Source organism: Chiloscyllium punctatum, chromosome 46 (genome assembly GCF_047496795.1).
Source record: "Chiloscyllium punctatum isolate Juve2018m chromosome 46, sChiPun1.3, whole genome shotgun sequence".
NCBI lineage: Eukaryota > Metazoa > Chordata > Chondrichthyes > Orectolobiformes > Hemiscylliidae > Chiloscyllium > Chiloscyllium punctatum.
The window spans coordinates 30,366,735-30,382,316 of NC_092784.1; positions in this window are offsets into that span (position 1 = coordinate 30,366,735).

The following is a 15,582-nucleotide window of genomic DNA, read 5'->3' on the forward strand; positions in this document are numbered from 1 at the left end:
ATCTACAGCCGTGCCTTCCTGTCCCTAGAGCCTGCCCAGCCTTTCTTTCCTGCCTTTGTCACATGCCAAACCTTGCTTTCCAGTCACGGTAACATCTCGAGCCTTGCTTTCCTCTCTGTGTAATATCCCTAGCGTTCCTTTCTTACTTCTGTAACATCTCCAGCCTTGTTTTCCTCTCTCTGTAACATTTCCAGACTTGTTTTCTAATCACTGTCACATCTCTAGCCTTGCTTTCCGGTGTTTTTAACATCTCCTGCTTGGTTTTCTTATTTCTCTAACATCTCCAGCATTGTTTTCCTATCGCTGAATCATCTCCAGCCTTGGTTTCGTTTCTTTGAAACATCTCCAAGCTTGCTTAGCTCTCTCTCTGTAACCTCTCCAACCTTACTTAAATATCTCTGCAACATCTCCAGCCTTGCTTTCCTCTGTCTGTAACATCTCCAGCATTGCTCTCTGAAGCACCTCCAGCGCTGCTTTCTGATTTCTGTAACATGTACAATCTTGCTTTCCTATCTCTGTGAAATCTACAGCCGTGCTTTCCTGTCTCTAGAGCCTGTCCAGTCTTTCTTTCTCACCTCTGTAATATGTCCAGCCTTGCTTTCCAGTCTCGGCAACATCTCTAGCCATGCTTTCCTCTCTCTGTAACATCCCCAGCCGTACGTACCTCACTCTGTAACAACTCCAGTCTTGTTTTCTTACTTCTCTAACATCTCCAGCCATGCTTTCCGATGTCTGAAAAATCTCCAGCGTTGCTCCCTATCTCTGTTATTTTCCTATTTTTCTAACATCTCCAGCATTGATTTCCTATCTCTGCAAAACCTGCAGCCTCGTTTCGTGTCTGTGTAACACCTCCAGCCTTGCATTCCCCTCTCTAATACATCTCAGCCTTGCATTCCTTGCTCTGCAACATCCCCAGCCGAGCTTACCTCACTCTGTAACAACTCCAGTCTTGTTTTCTTACTTCTCTAACATCTCCAGCCATGCTTTCCGATGTCTGAAAAATCTCCAGCGTTGCTCCCTATCTCTGTGACATCTCCAACATTGTGTTCCTTTCACTACGACATGTTCAGCTTTGCTTTCCTATATCTGTCGGATTTCCAGCCTTGCTTCCTTATCTCTGGAATATATCCACCATTGCTTATTTTTTTCACTAATACATTTACAGCCTTGCTTTCCTATCTCTATAACATCTACAGCCTAGCTTTCCTGTCTCTGCAACATACCCAGCCGTGCCTTTCTAATATCTTCAGCATTTTGTTCCTCTCACGGTTACTTCCCCAGCAAGGCTTTCCATTTTCAGTAACATATCAATCTTCGCTTTCTCATCTCTGTAACATCGGCAGTCTTGTTTGCTCATTTGTCTAACATCTGAAGCCTTGCTTTCCTCGCTCCGTAACATCTCTAGCCTCACTTTCTGACTCTGGAACATCTCCAACCTTGCTTTCTTGTCTCTGCAACATATCCCCCCTTGGTTTCCTCACTCATGAAACATCTCCACCACTGCGATCCTAACACTGGAGATGCCTTGCTTTCCTGTCTCTGTAACATCTCCAGCCTATCCTTCTTATCTCTGTAACATATCCAGCCTGGCTTTCACCTCTCTGTGACATCTGCAGTCTTGCTTTACTCTCGCTGCAACACCCTCGGCCGTGCATTCATCTCTCAGTAACATCTCCAGCCTTGCTTTCTTAATTCATTAACATCTCCAGGCTTGCTTTCCTATCTCTGTAATATCTCCACCCTGGTTTTCTTATTGCTCTAACATCTCCAGCATTAATTTCCAATCTCTGCAACACATGCAGCCTCGTTTTCCGGTCTCTGACACATCTCCAACCTTGCATTCTTCGCTCTGCAACATCCCCAGACGTGCTTACTTCGCTCTGTAACATCTCCAGCGTTGTTTGCTCATTTCTCTAACATCTGCAGCCTTGCTTTCCTCTCTCCATAACATCTCTAGCCTCACTTTCTGACTCTGTAACATCTCCAGCCTTGCATTCCTATCTCTGTTACATCTCCAGCCTTGCTTCCCTGTCTCTGCAACATCTCCAGCCTTACTTTATTATCTCTGCAACATCATCAGCATTCCTGTCTTCTCTCTGTAACATCGCCAGCCTTGCTTTCCTTTCTTTGTAACATTTTCTTTCTTATGTCTGCAACATCTGCAGACTCACTTTCCTAAATTTGCAAAATGTCCAGCTTTTCTTTCCTCTCTCTGTAACATCTGCATACTTATTTTCTTATTTCTCTAACATCCCCAGTCTTGCTTTCCTATCTCGGTAACATCTCCAGCCTTGCTCTCCTCTCTCTGTAACATCTCCATCCTTACTTTATTATCTCTGCAACATCACCAGCATTCCTGTCCTCTCTCTGTAAAATCGCCAGCCTTGCCTTCCTTTCTTTGTAACATAACCAGAGTTTCTTTCTTATGTCTGCAACATCTCCAGACTCACTTTCCTAACTTTGCAAAATGTCCAGCTTTCCTTTCCTCTCTCTGTAGTGTCTCCAGCGTTGTTTCCGTTACTCTGTAATATCTTCAGCTTGAATTTCCAGTCACTGTAACATCTCCAGCCTTGCTTTGCTCTCTCTGAAATTTATCCAGCCGTGCTTCCCTTCACTGTTACGGCTCCAGCCTTGCTTTCCTTTCTCTTCAACATCCCCAGCCTGGCTTTCCTCGATCAGTAACACCTACAGCCTTGTTTTCTTATTTCTCTGACATCTCCAGCCTGGATTTCCTTTCTCTGTAATATCTCCAGCCTTGCTTGCCTCTTTCTGTAACATGTCCAGTCTTACTTTCTTATCTCTGCAACATCTCCAGACATCCTGTCCTCTCTCTGAAACATCTGCAGCCTTGCATTGCTATCTCAGTAACATCTCCAGCCTTGCTTTCCCCTCTCGGTGACATCTCCAGCCTTGCTTTCCTCTCTCTGCAACATCTCCAGCCCTGCTTTCCTCTCTCTATAAAATCTCCAGCTTTGTTTTCTTATTTCTGTAACATCTACAGCCTTGCTTTCCAATCACTGTGACATCTCCAGCCTTACTTTCCATTCAACGTACCCACTCCAGCCTTGTGTTCCTCTCGCTGAAACATCTCCAGCTTCGCTTCCCTGTCTCTGTAACATCTCAAGCCTTGCATTCCTATGTCTGTAACACGCCAGCTTTGCTTCGTCTCACTGTTATATCTGCAGCATTGGTTTCCTCTCTGTGCAAATTAACCAATAGTGCATTCCTATCTCTGTAACGTCTCCAGCCTTGCTTTCCTTTCTCTGTAACATCTCAAGGCTTGCTTATCTCTCTCTATAACATCTCCAGCGTTACTTTAATATCTCTGTAACTTCATCAGCCTTCCTGTCCTCTCCAAACTTGTTCTCCTTTCTCTACAACATCTCTAGCCCTACATTCCTCTCTCTCTGAAACGTCTCCAGACTTGCTTTCCTTTCTCTGTAAAATCTCCAGCTTTGTTTTCTTATTTCTCTGACATCTCCAGCCTTGCATTCCCATCTCTGTAACATCTCCAGCCTTTTTTCCCTTCTCTGTAAGATCTCCAGCCTCGTTTTCTTATTTCACTAACATCTCCAGACATGCTTTCCTCTCTCTGTCCCCTCTCCAGCCTTGCATTCTTATCTATGTAACATCTCCAGACATGCTTTCCTCTCTCTGTACCCTCTCCAGCCTTGCATTCCTATCTATGTAACATCTCCAGACTTGCTTTCCCATGTCTGTTACATCTCCAGCCTTGCTTTCTTTTCTCTTCAACACTTCCAACCGCCTTTTCCTCTCTCCGTAACATCTTCAGACTTGCTTTCTTACGTCTCTAACATCTCCAGCCTAGCGTTCCTACTTCTGCAAAATCTCCACGCTTCCTTTCCTTTCTCTGTTATACCTGCAACCTTGAATACCTCTCTCTATAACATGTCCAGTCTTGCTTTCTAATCTCTGTATCATCACCAGATTTCCTGTCCTCTCTCTATAACATCTCCAGCCTTGCATTGCTATCTCTGTAATATCTCCAGCCTTGCTTTCCCCTCTCTGTTACATCTTCAGACGTGCTTTCCTCGCTCTGCAACACCTCCAGGCATGCTTTCCACTTTTTGTAAAATTTCTAACTCTGTTTTCTTATTTCTCTTACAATTCCAGCTTTGCATTCCTATATCTGAAACATCTCCAACCTTGTTTTCCCGTCTGTAACATCTCCAGCCTTGCTTTCTTCTCTCTGCAGCCTCCCCAGCCGTGCTTTTCTCTCTCTCTGTAATATCTCCAGCGTTAATTTCTTATGTCTGTAACATCTCCAGCCTTGCTTTCCTATCTCTGTAGCATCTGCAGACTTATTTTCTTATTTCTCTAAAATTCCCGGCCTTGCTTTCCTCTCTCTGTAACGTCTACAGCCTTACTTTATTTTCTCTGCGCCATTAAAAGCCTTCCCGTCCTCTCTCTGTTCTATCACCAGCCTTGCATTCCTATCTCTGTAACATCTCCAGCCTTGCTTCCCCATGTCTGGAATATTTCCAGCATTGCGTTTGTTCACTATAACATTTCCAGCCTTGCTTTCCGATCTCTGTTACATCTCCAGCCTTGCTTTCCTCTCTATGCACCATCCCCAGCCTTGGTTTCCTCTCTCCGTAACATCGCCAGCCTTGTTTTTATATTTCTCTAACATCTCCAGCTTTGATTTCCTAACTCTATAGCACCTCCAGCCACGCTTTCCTGTCTCTGGAATATATCCAGCATTGCTTTTTTTTTATCACTAATGCATTTATAGCCTTGCTTTCCTCTCTGTGTAAAATTTCCAACTTTGTTTTCTTATTTAACTTTAATCTCCAGCCTTACATTCCTATCTCTGTAACATCTCCAGCCTTGTTTTCCTCTCTCTGCAACAACCCCAGCCGTGCTTTCCTCTCTCTGTAATATCTCCAGACTTGTTTTCTTGTTGATGTAACATCTCCAGCCTTGCTTTACTATCGCTGTAACATCTCCAGACTTGCTTTTACCTCTCTGTTACATCTCCAGCCCTGCTTTCCTTTCTCATCAACATCTCCAGCCTTGTTTACTTATTTGAATAACATCTCCCGCCTTGCGTTCCTATCACGATCTCGTCTCCAGCCTTGCTTTCATATCTCTTTGAAATTTCAAGCCTTCCTCTCTCATCTCTGTAACATCGCCAACCTCACATTCTTATCACTATAACATTTCCAGCCTTGCTTTCCTATTTCTCTTACATCTCCAGCCTTGTTTTCCTCTGTCTGCAATACCCCCAGCCGTGCCTTCCTCTCTCTTGAACATCTCCAGTCTTGTTTTCTTACTTCTCTAAAATCTCCAGCCATGCTTTCCAAACTCTCTAACGTCTCCAGCATTGCTCCCTATCTCTGTGACATCTCCAGCATTGTGTTCCATCACTCTGACATCTCCAACTTGCTTGCCTATATCTTTTCAATTTCAAGCCTTGCAGTCTCATCTCTGTAACATCTCCAGCCTTGCTTTCCTCTCTCTGAAGATGCTCCAGGTTTGTTTTCTTATTTCTCTAACATCTGCTGCCTTGCTTTCCAATCTCTGTGACATCTCCAGCCTTTCCTTCTACTCTATATACCCACTCCAACCTTGCTGTCATCCCCTTACACCATCTGCAGCCTTGCGTTCCTCTCGCTGCAACATCTCCAGCATCGCTTTCCTGTATCTGTATCATCTCCAGCTTTTCTTTCTTGTCTCTGTAACAATCCCAGCCTTGCTTTCGTATCTCTGTAACATCGCCAGCATTAATTTCCAGACCCTGTAACATCTCCAGCCTTGCTTTCCTCTCTCTGCAATATATCCAGTCTTGCTTCCCTTCACTGTTATGTCTCCAGCCTTGCTTTCTTATCTCTTCAACATCCCCAGCTGTGCTTTGCTCTATCAGTAACACCAACAGCCTTGTTTTCTTTTTTCTCTGACATCTCCAGCCGGGCTTTCCCATCTCTGCAACATCTCCAGCCTTGCTTTCCTTTCTCTGTAATAACTCCAGACTTGCTTGCCTCTTTCTGTAATATGTCCAGTCTTACTTTGTTATCTCTGCAACATCTCCACACTTCCTGTTCTCTCTCTGAAAAATCTTCACCCTTGCATTCCTATCTCTGTAACATCTCCAGCTTTTCTTTCTCCTCTCGGTTACATCTCCAGCATTGCCTTCCTCTGTCTGCAACATCGCCAGCTGTGCTTTCCTCTCTCTGTAGCATCTGCAGACTTGTTTTCATATTTCTCTAACATATCCAGCCTTGCTTTCGTATCTCTGCAAAACCTCCAGGCTTGAATTCCTTTGTCTTTAATACCTCCAGCCTTGCACACCTCTCTGTGTAACATGTCCAGTCTTACTTTCTAATCTCTGCATCAACACCAGACTTCCTGATCTCTCTCTGTAATATCGCCATCCCAGCTTTTCTCTCTCTGTAAACTTTCCAACTTTGATTTCTTATTCCTCTTACATCTATACCTGTAACATTTCCAGATTGGCTTTCCTCTCTCTGCAACATCCCCATCTGTGCTTTCCTGTCTCTCTAATATCTCCAGCGTTGATTTCTTATTTCAGTAACATCTCCAGCCTTGCTTTTCTATCTATGTTCATCTGCAGCCTTGCTTCCACCTCTCTGTTACATCTCCAGCCCTGCTTTCCTTTCTCTTCAACACCCCCAGCCATGTTTTTCCCTCTCTGTAACATCTCCAGCCTTATTTTCTTATTCACTAACATCTCCACCCTTGGTTTCCTATCAGGATTACGTCTCCTGCTTTGATTTCCTATCTCTGTAAAATTTCAAGCCTTTCTTTCTCATCTCTGTAAAATCGCCAGCCTCGCATTCCTATCACTATAACATTTCCAGCCTTGCTTTCCTTTCTCTGTTACATTTCCAGCCGTGCTTTCCTCTCTCTGTAACACCTCAGCCTTGTTTTCTTACTTCTCTAACATCCCCAGCCATGCTTTCCGATCTCTGTAACATCTCCAGCGTTGCTCGCTATCTCTGCAACATCTCCAGCATCGTGTTCCTATCACGCTGACATCTCCAACCTTGCATTCCTATATCTGCTAAATTTCAAGCCTTGCATTCTCATCTCTGTAAAATCGCCAGCATTGCTTTCCTGTCTCTGCAACATTTCCAGCCTTGCTTTCCAATTTCTGTAACCTCTCCAGCTTTGTTTTCAATTCTCACGACAATCTGCAGCATTGCTTTCCAATCTTTTTAACATCTCCAGCCTCACGTTCCTATCTCTGTAACATCTCTAGCCTTGCATTCCTATCTCTGTGACATGTCCAGCCTTTCTTCCCCCTCTCTTTTACATCTCCAACCTTGCTTTCCTGTCTCTTCAACACACCGAGCTATGCCTCCTGATCTCGCTAATATTTTCAGCATTGTGTTTCTATCACGATAACATTTGCAGCATGGGTTTACTATTTCTGTAAAATTTCAAGCCTTGCTTTCTCATTTCTGTAACATTGCCAGCCTTGCTTTAGAATTTCTGTAACATCTTCAGCCTTGCTTTCCTGTATCTGCAACATTCGCAGCCTTGCTTTCCCATCTCTGTAACGTCTCCAGCCTTGTTTTCTATTTTCTCTAACATCTGCAGCCTTACTTTCCTCGACCTGTAACATCGCTAGCCTTGCTTTCTTTTCTCTGTAACATCATCAGCCTTTCTCTACTCTCCCTGTAACATTTCCAGCCTTACTTCCTTATCTGTGCAACATCACCAGCTTTCCTGTCCTCTGGCTGTAACATCGCCAGCCTTGTTTTCCTTTCTCTGTAATATCTCCAGACATGCTTTCTTATGTCTGCAGACACACTTTTCTATTTTTGCAAAATGTCCAGCTTTAATTTTCTCTCTCTGTAACATCTGCAGCCTTGATTTTCCTTTTCTGTAATATCTCCAGCGTTGTGTTTTTATTTCTGTAACTTCTCCAGCCTTGCTCTCCTTTCTCTGTAAACTCTCTAGCCTTGCTTTCCTGTCTCTTCAACTTCCTCAGCCGTGCTTTCCTCTATCAGTAACACATAGGGCCTTGTTTTCTTATTCCTCTGACATCTTCAGCCTGGCTTTCCTGTCTCTGAAAGATTTCCAGCCTTACTTTCTATTCCATGTATCCTCTCCAGACTTGCTTTCCTCGTGCTGCAAAATTTCCAGCTTCGCTTTCCTGTCCCTGGAACGTATCCAGCCTTGCATTCCTATCTCTGTCCCATCTCCAGCATTGGTTCACCTCTCTGTTACATCTAAAGCCTTGGTTTATTGTCTGTGCAAAATCTCAGAAGTGCTTTTGTATTCTGTAAGATCTCCAGCCTTGCTTTCCTTTCTCTGTAACATCTCAAGGCTTGCTTATCTCTCGGTAACATCTCCAGGGTTAATTTCATATCTCTGCATCATCATCTGCCTTCCTGTCCTTTCTTTGTAACATTCCCAGTCTTGCAGAAATATCTCTGTAAAATCTCAAGCCTTGCTTTACCCTCTCTGTTACATCTGCAGCCTTGCTTCCCTGTCTCTGCAACATCGCTTGCCGTGTTTCCTCCTCTCTGTAGCATCAGCAGACTTGTTTTCTTATTTCTCTAACATTTACAGCTTCGCTTTCCTCTCTGTAACACTTTCAGACTTGCGTTCCTTTCTCTGTAACATCTCCAGTCTTACTTTATTATCTTTGTACCATCACCAGCCTTCCCAACTTCTCTGTAATATCGCCAGCCTTTCTTTCCTTTGTCTGTAAAATCTCCAGGCTCGCTTTCTTATGTCTGCAACATCTCCAGTCTTACTTTCCTATCTTTGCAACATGTTCAGCTTTCCTTTTATCTCTCTGTAACATCTCCAGCCTTGCTCTTCTCTCTCGGTTATATCTCCAGTGTTTTTTTCTTATTTCAGTAGCATCTCCAACCTTCCTTTCCTTTCTTTAACATCTCCAGCCTTGCTTCCCTACCTCTGTAACACCTCCATCATTAAGTTCCTGACACTATGAGATCTCCAGCCTTGTTTTCCTATCTCTGTAAAATTTCAAGCCTTGCTTTCTCATTTCTGTAACATCGCCATCATCTCATTCCGACCTCCGTAACACTTCCAGCCTTGCTTCCCTCTCTCCGGAATATATCCAGGATTGTGTTCCTGACATTATAATATTTCAAGCCTTGCTTTCCTATCTTTGTTACATCTCCAGCCTTGCTTTCCTGTCTCTGCAACATTTCCAGCCGTGCTTACCTCTCTCTGTAACACCTCCAGCCTGGCTTTCTTATTTCCCTGACATCTCCAGCCATGCTTTCCCATCTCTTTAACATTTCCAGCCTTGCTCCATATACCTGTAACATCTCCAGCCTTGCTTTGCTTTCGCTGTAACATCTCCAGCCTTGCATCGCTATCTCTGTTACATTACCAGCCTTGTATTCCTCTCACTTCATCATCCACAGCCGTGCTTTCCTCTCTCTATAACATCTCCAGCCTTGCATTCCTTGCTCTATAATGTCTCCAGCCTTGCTTACCTCTCTCTGTAACATCTCCAGTCTTACATTCTAACCTTTGTAACACCTCCAGCCTTGCATTGCTATCTGTGTAACATCTCCAGCCTTGCTTTCCTCTCTCTACAACCGCTCCAGCCCTGCTTTTCGCTGTCTGTAATATCTCCAGCGTTGTTTTCTTACTTCTCTCAAACTCCAGCCTTGATTTACAGTCTCTGTAGCATCCCCAGCCGTGCTTTCCTCTCTCTGTAACAGCTACAGCCTTATTTTCTTATTTCTCTAAAACTCCCAGCCTGGCTCTGGAGCATCAACAGTCTCGCATTCCTTGCTCTGTAATATCACCAGCCTTCCTGTCCTCTCTCTGTAACATCTCCACCTTTGCTTTCCATTCTCTGTTACATCTCCATCCTTGCTTTCCTCTCTCTGCAAACTCTCCAGTCCTGCTTTCCGCTCTCTGTATTATCTACAGCCTTGTTTTCTTACTTCTTTAACATCTCCAGCCTTGTTTTCCTGTCTCTGTTACATCTCCGGCATTACTTACCATTCTGTGTGCTCTTTCCAGCCTACTTTCATCTGTCTGTAACATCTGCAGCCTTGCCTTCCTCTCTCTGCAGCATCTCCAGTTTCGCTTTCCTGTCACTGTAACATCTCCAGCCTTGGTTTCCCCTCTATGTTACATCTGCTGTTTTAGTTTCCTTCATATGCAACATCCTCAGCCGTGTTGTCATTTCTCTGTAACATCTCCAGCCTTGGTTTCCTGTCGCTGCATCATCCCAGCCCTAGTTTCCTCTCTCTATTGCATTTGCCTCCTTGTTTTCTTATTTCACTAACATCTCCAGCCTTGCTTTCCATTCACTGTCACATCTTCAGCTTTGCATTTCTATCTCTGTCACATCGGCAGCCTTGCTTTCCTATCTCTGTAAAATCTCAAGAATTGCATTTCTATCACTATAAAATCTCCATCCTTGCTATCCTATCTCTGCAACATCCCCAGCCGTGCTTTCCTCTCCCTGTTACATTTCCAGCCGTGTTTTCTTCTTTCATCTCCATCTCCAGCCTTGCTTTCCTTTCTCTGTAACATCTCCAGCCTTGCTTTCCTTTCACTGTCACATCTTTAGCTTTGCATTCCTATCTCTGTCACATCTCCAGCCTTGCTTTCCTCTCTCTGTAAAATCTCCAGAATTGCCTTTCTATCGCGATAAAATCTCCATTCTTGCTATCCTACATCTGCAACATTCCCAGCCGTGTTTTCCTCTGCCTGTTACATTTCGAGCCTTATTTTCTTATTTAACCTATATATCCAGTCTTGCATTCCTTTCTCTGCAACATCTCCAGACTTACGTCACTGTCTCGGTAGCATCTCCAGCATTGCGTTTCTATCACTATAACATCTGCAGTCTTTCTTTCCTCCAGCTGGTACATCTGCATATTCGCTCTCCTGTCTCTGTAACGTTTCCAGCCTTGCATCTCTATCTCTGTTACATCACCAGCCTCACAATCCTCTCACTGCTTCATCCCCAGCCGTGCTTTCCTATGTCTGTAACATCTCCAGCATTGCGTTTCTCTCTCTGCAAACTCTCCAGCCCTCCTTTCCTGTCTCTGTAATATCCCTCGCCTTGTTTTCTTCATTCTCTGAACCACCAGCCTTGATTTCCAGTCTCTGTAACATCCCCAGCCATGTTTTCCTCTCTCTGTAACATATACAGCCTTGTTTTCTCATTTCACTAACATCTCCAGCCTTGCTTTCCTTTCCCTGTAACATCTCCAGCCATGCTTTCCTTTCATTGTCACATCTTCAGCTTTGCATTCCTATCTCTGTCACATCTGGAGCCTTGCTTTCCTACCTCTGTAAAATCTCCAGAATTGCCTTTCTATCAGGATCAGTTGAAGTTTAATGTCCCAAGAGACTGTAGAGATTGAAACACTGTGGGTGTAGTAGATTATGTTTGCTAGATATCTACAAAACTTCAAAGCGTCATGCAATACTACAGGGTATTGCTGGAAAGTATTTCTCAATAACACTGTATTTTAACATCGGTTACTTCACAAATTTCCTCACCCATTGACGTAATCATATAATGGCATATCATATAATCCCAGCTCCCAGGCGAGGAATAAGAGAAATTGAGTCGCTCTGCACTCAAAACTAATTGCAAATGGTGACGGCGATGAGCGCGAGCATGTGGCTGCAAAAATGCAATCAGTGAGCGGAATGCCATTCTCTGATGATGCAGTGGCGCGTTAAATATCGAGGCTAAAAGCTCCAACCTTACCGAAAGCTGGGAGCTCCAATTTGACCTGCAAAATTTCTATTGACATGGAGCAGGGAACACTGGGACATCAGCTGGGCGAAAAGATAGTCAACTATTTTAATCTTCAGTGAAATAGTTTTCAGCAGGACACTTGTTTGTGGATTGACGGAATATATGCAACTTGGAGTATGTAAATGACAAAGAAGAATTCTTGAAAAAGTCAATTCTTGGAGAAACATCTGTGCAGAGAGAAGCAGAGGATTTATTTACGTCATCTGCCTGTCCTGAAATGGTTGACTTTGCACTGGATTAATTTCCATGAAGGGAGTTTTTGCTCGGTTCACAGTATTCACTTCCCTGCATATTCGCAAAGATCGTTTCTGTTAGAGAAACCTCTGAAAAGTAACTGATGGATATGATGTGGTGATTAGGCTCAAGCTCACGTCAGTTATTCTGAAGAAGTGGATTCGAAATTCATCAGATCAACAGTGAGTCCATTGAATGAGTGAGCAGATAGAGGGTGAATGAAAGCTTCATGAGGACATATGTGATTTTTAATTTGGAAAATTCGCTGCTTTGCAAGGTGATGAAGGTTCGACTGAAGCGGTGACAGTCATTATCTTTATTGCTTGTTCGACTGGTGAACATGACTGCTATTAATCATGTCCGTACTAACATCACAGCTCTTAAGGCTTGCTTCATGCAGCGGACCAGTGGTGGAATGGGTAAGGTGCCAGGCAATAAACTCAGAGATTGTATGTTCTCGTCTTACCTGGCTCGTTAACAATGCTGACTTTTATTACGCATCCGAACTGATTGTTCTGAAGCCGAAATAATGATTGAGTTTTCCTAATCGGCAGGATTAGGATACTTAATGCCTTCTTTAAATATCCCCGAGAACTGCGAGTCAATGCTCCAGCGTCATCACAGGAGGGAAGCCGAATCGTAGCACACGTTGCTCATGGACAACTTTGCATTCCACAATGCCACGGATTCAATCACTATTGCTCGCGGGAATGCTAAGGAAACAATCTAATTCGCCCAGTCTCAGCTTTGAGCATTTTTCAAAACTCTTTGGCCAATGGAATCAGAGGAGAATGAAGGGTGAATTGTCCAACTGATCTTTATAGAGAGTGAGTTCCAGAGTCTACCACGTGCTGACTGATAAAGTTTTCCTAGAAATCTATTCAAAGCTTTCTGCATTTAATCTGAAATCTACAAAACCTGGTGATCGATCAAGACCAAAAGTTTCCTTCAATCTGTAATTCCATGTTCCTCATGATTTCGTACATGTCAATCATGTCTCCTCTCAATCAACTCTGGTCTGAGAAAAACAACCCCTGTTTAGCTGAGGCCAGACCACTCAAAACTTGCTTATGCAGGCAATCCAGAGCGTAACCTCACTATTTGTTTTGATAAATATAGAGTCAAATTTACTCGGAATGCTTTAGCTAGGTTGACTTCCAGTTTTAAAACAGAGAGAAAATTATTCACAAACTTGAGGAATGAAACACAATAAACAGAATGTAGGATGCCCACAGAAATCATCCATCCAAAGTAGAATTAATTATGCTTTTCCAAAAAAAAACAACTTTCCGATAATTAAACCCCATAAACACAGAGTAAAATGAAACAGGTTTACGGTCGAAATTAAAGGGTCAGAAGAAGAGAGACACGCACATCACTGGCATCGATAGGCACCATGAAAGCCTGCGTGTAAATCGGTGTGGCTGAGACTTTGCCAATGGTTAACAAAGTACTTAGGCTATCAAATACCTTTTGAAAGTCTTATGTTCACTGAAACGTCTTACCTGTTTTTAACAGTTCAGTGTGTTGAGCACTCCCACTGCTAACATTCAGCACAAACGTTCGTCAAAGCCACTCAATCCAGGGAACTGAAGTAATTCTCTTTTCTTCAACAATGTGAAAAAGTACCCAGTAACTTTTCGCATTCCGTGGGGCTATATCTCCGTGTGTAATGACTTAGCCCAGGAAGGTGGCTTGGGCTTTGGCAGATTCAAGTTCAGCTAGGTTTACAAACCAGTTTGACTTCCGAATTCGACCAAACAAGCATGATAAATGCTGTAAATATACAATCCATGAGTGACTAAAAGTCACCAGGCACAATATACACCACACAGTTGCGTATCCAGCAATTACCTTGTCAGTTAATCTCTGAAATGTGGCTGAAGTGTTTTTCGTACAAACGACATTATTTTAAATTTCTGCAGTCAGAAATTTGGCGTTACAAAATTTTTGGCGTTACAAAATTGCCTTTGACCGTTCTGACAACGTTCACTGCCAGTAATCTTTGAGGCAGTCCAACTTAGAAATTTAAGTTGCTCTCCCAATGTTTTCCACACTGCAGATAAGTATATGCATCAGTAATTCTAACAGCATTGACTTTGTGATAGTCCACACAAACCTGTTGCGGCCGGTCTGACCTTGGCACCATGATGATAGGTGAACTCCATTCGTTCAAACACACGTCGATTATGCCATCTTGCTGCATACGTGCTATCTCCTTATGAACTTGTACCAAATTTCGAGGGGTATGCCTGCAAGGTTGATACAAAATCAGAACAGCATCTCCAATATTCACGTCATCTACAATTAGGTTATCAATTCCCAGTTTCTGGAGGATCACTGAATAATTATACAAATATTGGACAAAGTTTGCATTGTCCAATTTTATTTCAGTACAGTCTAATGCAGAATTCCATGACATTGGTTCTTCCCACTGTGTTGTTGTCATTAACGCATTGTCCTCTTGCGTTCGTTCTCTGCCAAAATACCGTTAGAGCATATTCCCATCACACATCCTGTGAGATTCCTTCATGGCTGGGGTTCCAATCAAGTAGCTAACCACACTCAATTTCCTTTCAATTTGATAAGGTCTTCTAAACCTTGAATTAAAGTTTTACCGATTAATGAAATTTAAATAAATTCATTTTTCCCAGTGGCAAAATTGTGACATTTTTTGATTTGTCATAAACGTCCAGCTTCACAATATGCTGCGATAATTTTAAATGTTGTCTCGACAACTCCCCAACATTACTTAGTCCAACTCTAAAATTTGACACATCGTTGAAATGCGTGGTCTCTGTAATCTGACTTATCCATTTTTCCTCAACAAATTTTAATGGTCCTTTTACTTTATGCCCCAAAATGGTTTCAGATGGACTCAGTTTGGGGGATTCGTTCGGTACATCTCAGATCGAAATTAGGACTGCCGCATCTCCCTTATGGAAATAATCTAGCTATTCCTAACCATAAAACCTCAGCATAGTCTTTAATATTTGACTTCACCTTTCCAGTGTACCCTGTGATTCTGGATGGTTTTCAGTAGATTTGAATCGTCTTATTCCCAAGCTATCTATATATTTCTTGAAAAGTTTGGATGTGAAGTTTGACCCTTAATCGAAGTGTATCTCGGATGGTAGTCTTAATCTAGTTTTTATTAAAATCGTAATTCTTCCACAATCCTTTTAGCTGTCGTGTTGCACAATTGAGCAACATTTTGGAAATCTCGTCAAGACATCCATTTATGTTAATTAATACTTATTCCCATCTTTTATTGGATGTAGTGAACCTACACAATGAATCAAGACGCTGAAGAAAGAATGCTCGAACGCTGAAATTGGTATTAAAAGTGCAGGCTTTATTATTTCCCATGGTTTTCTGATTGGATGAAATGTATGACAAAATTCAACGACATTCCTGTGCAATCCAGGCCAGTAATCATGTCTTTGTATTTTAGCCTCCGTTTTCCTAACGACTAAATGACCTCCAATTTGTAGGACATGAGGCACTCGCAGCACCACTTTTCTGTACCCTACTGGGAAAAAAAATCTTCCCATTTCTCACGTGCTGTATATGTGTTGGTCTCC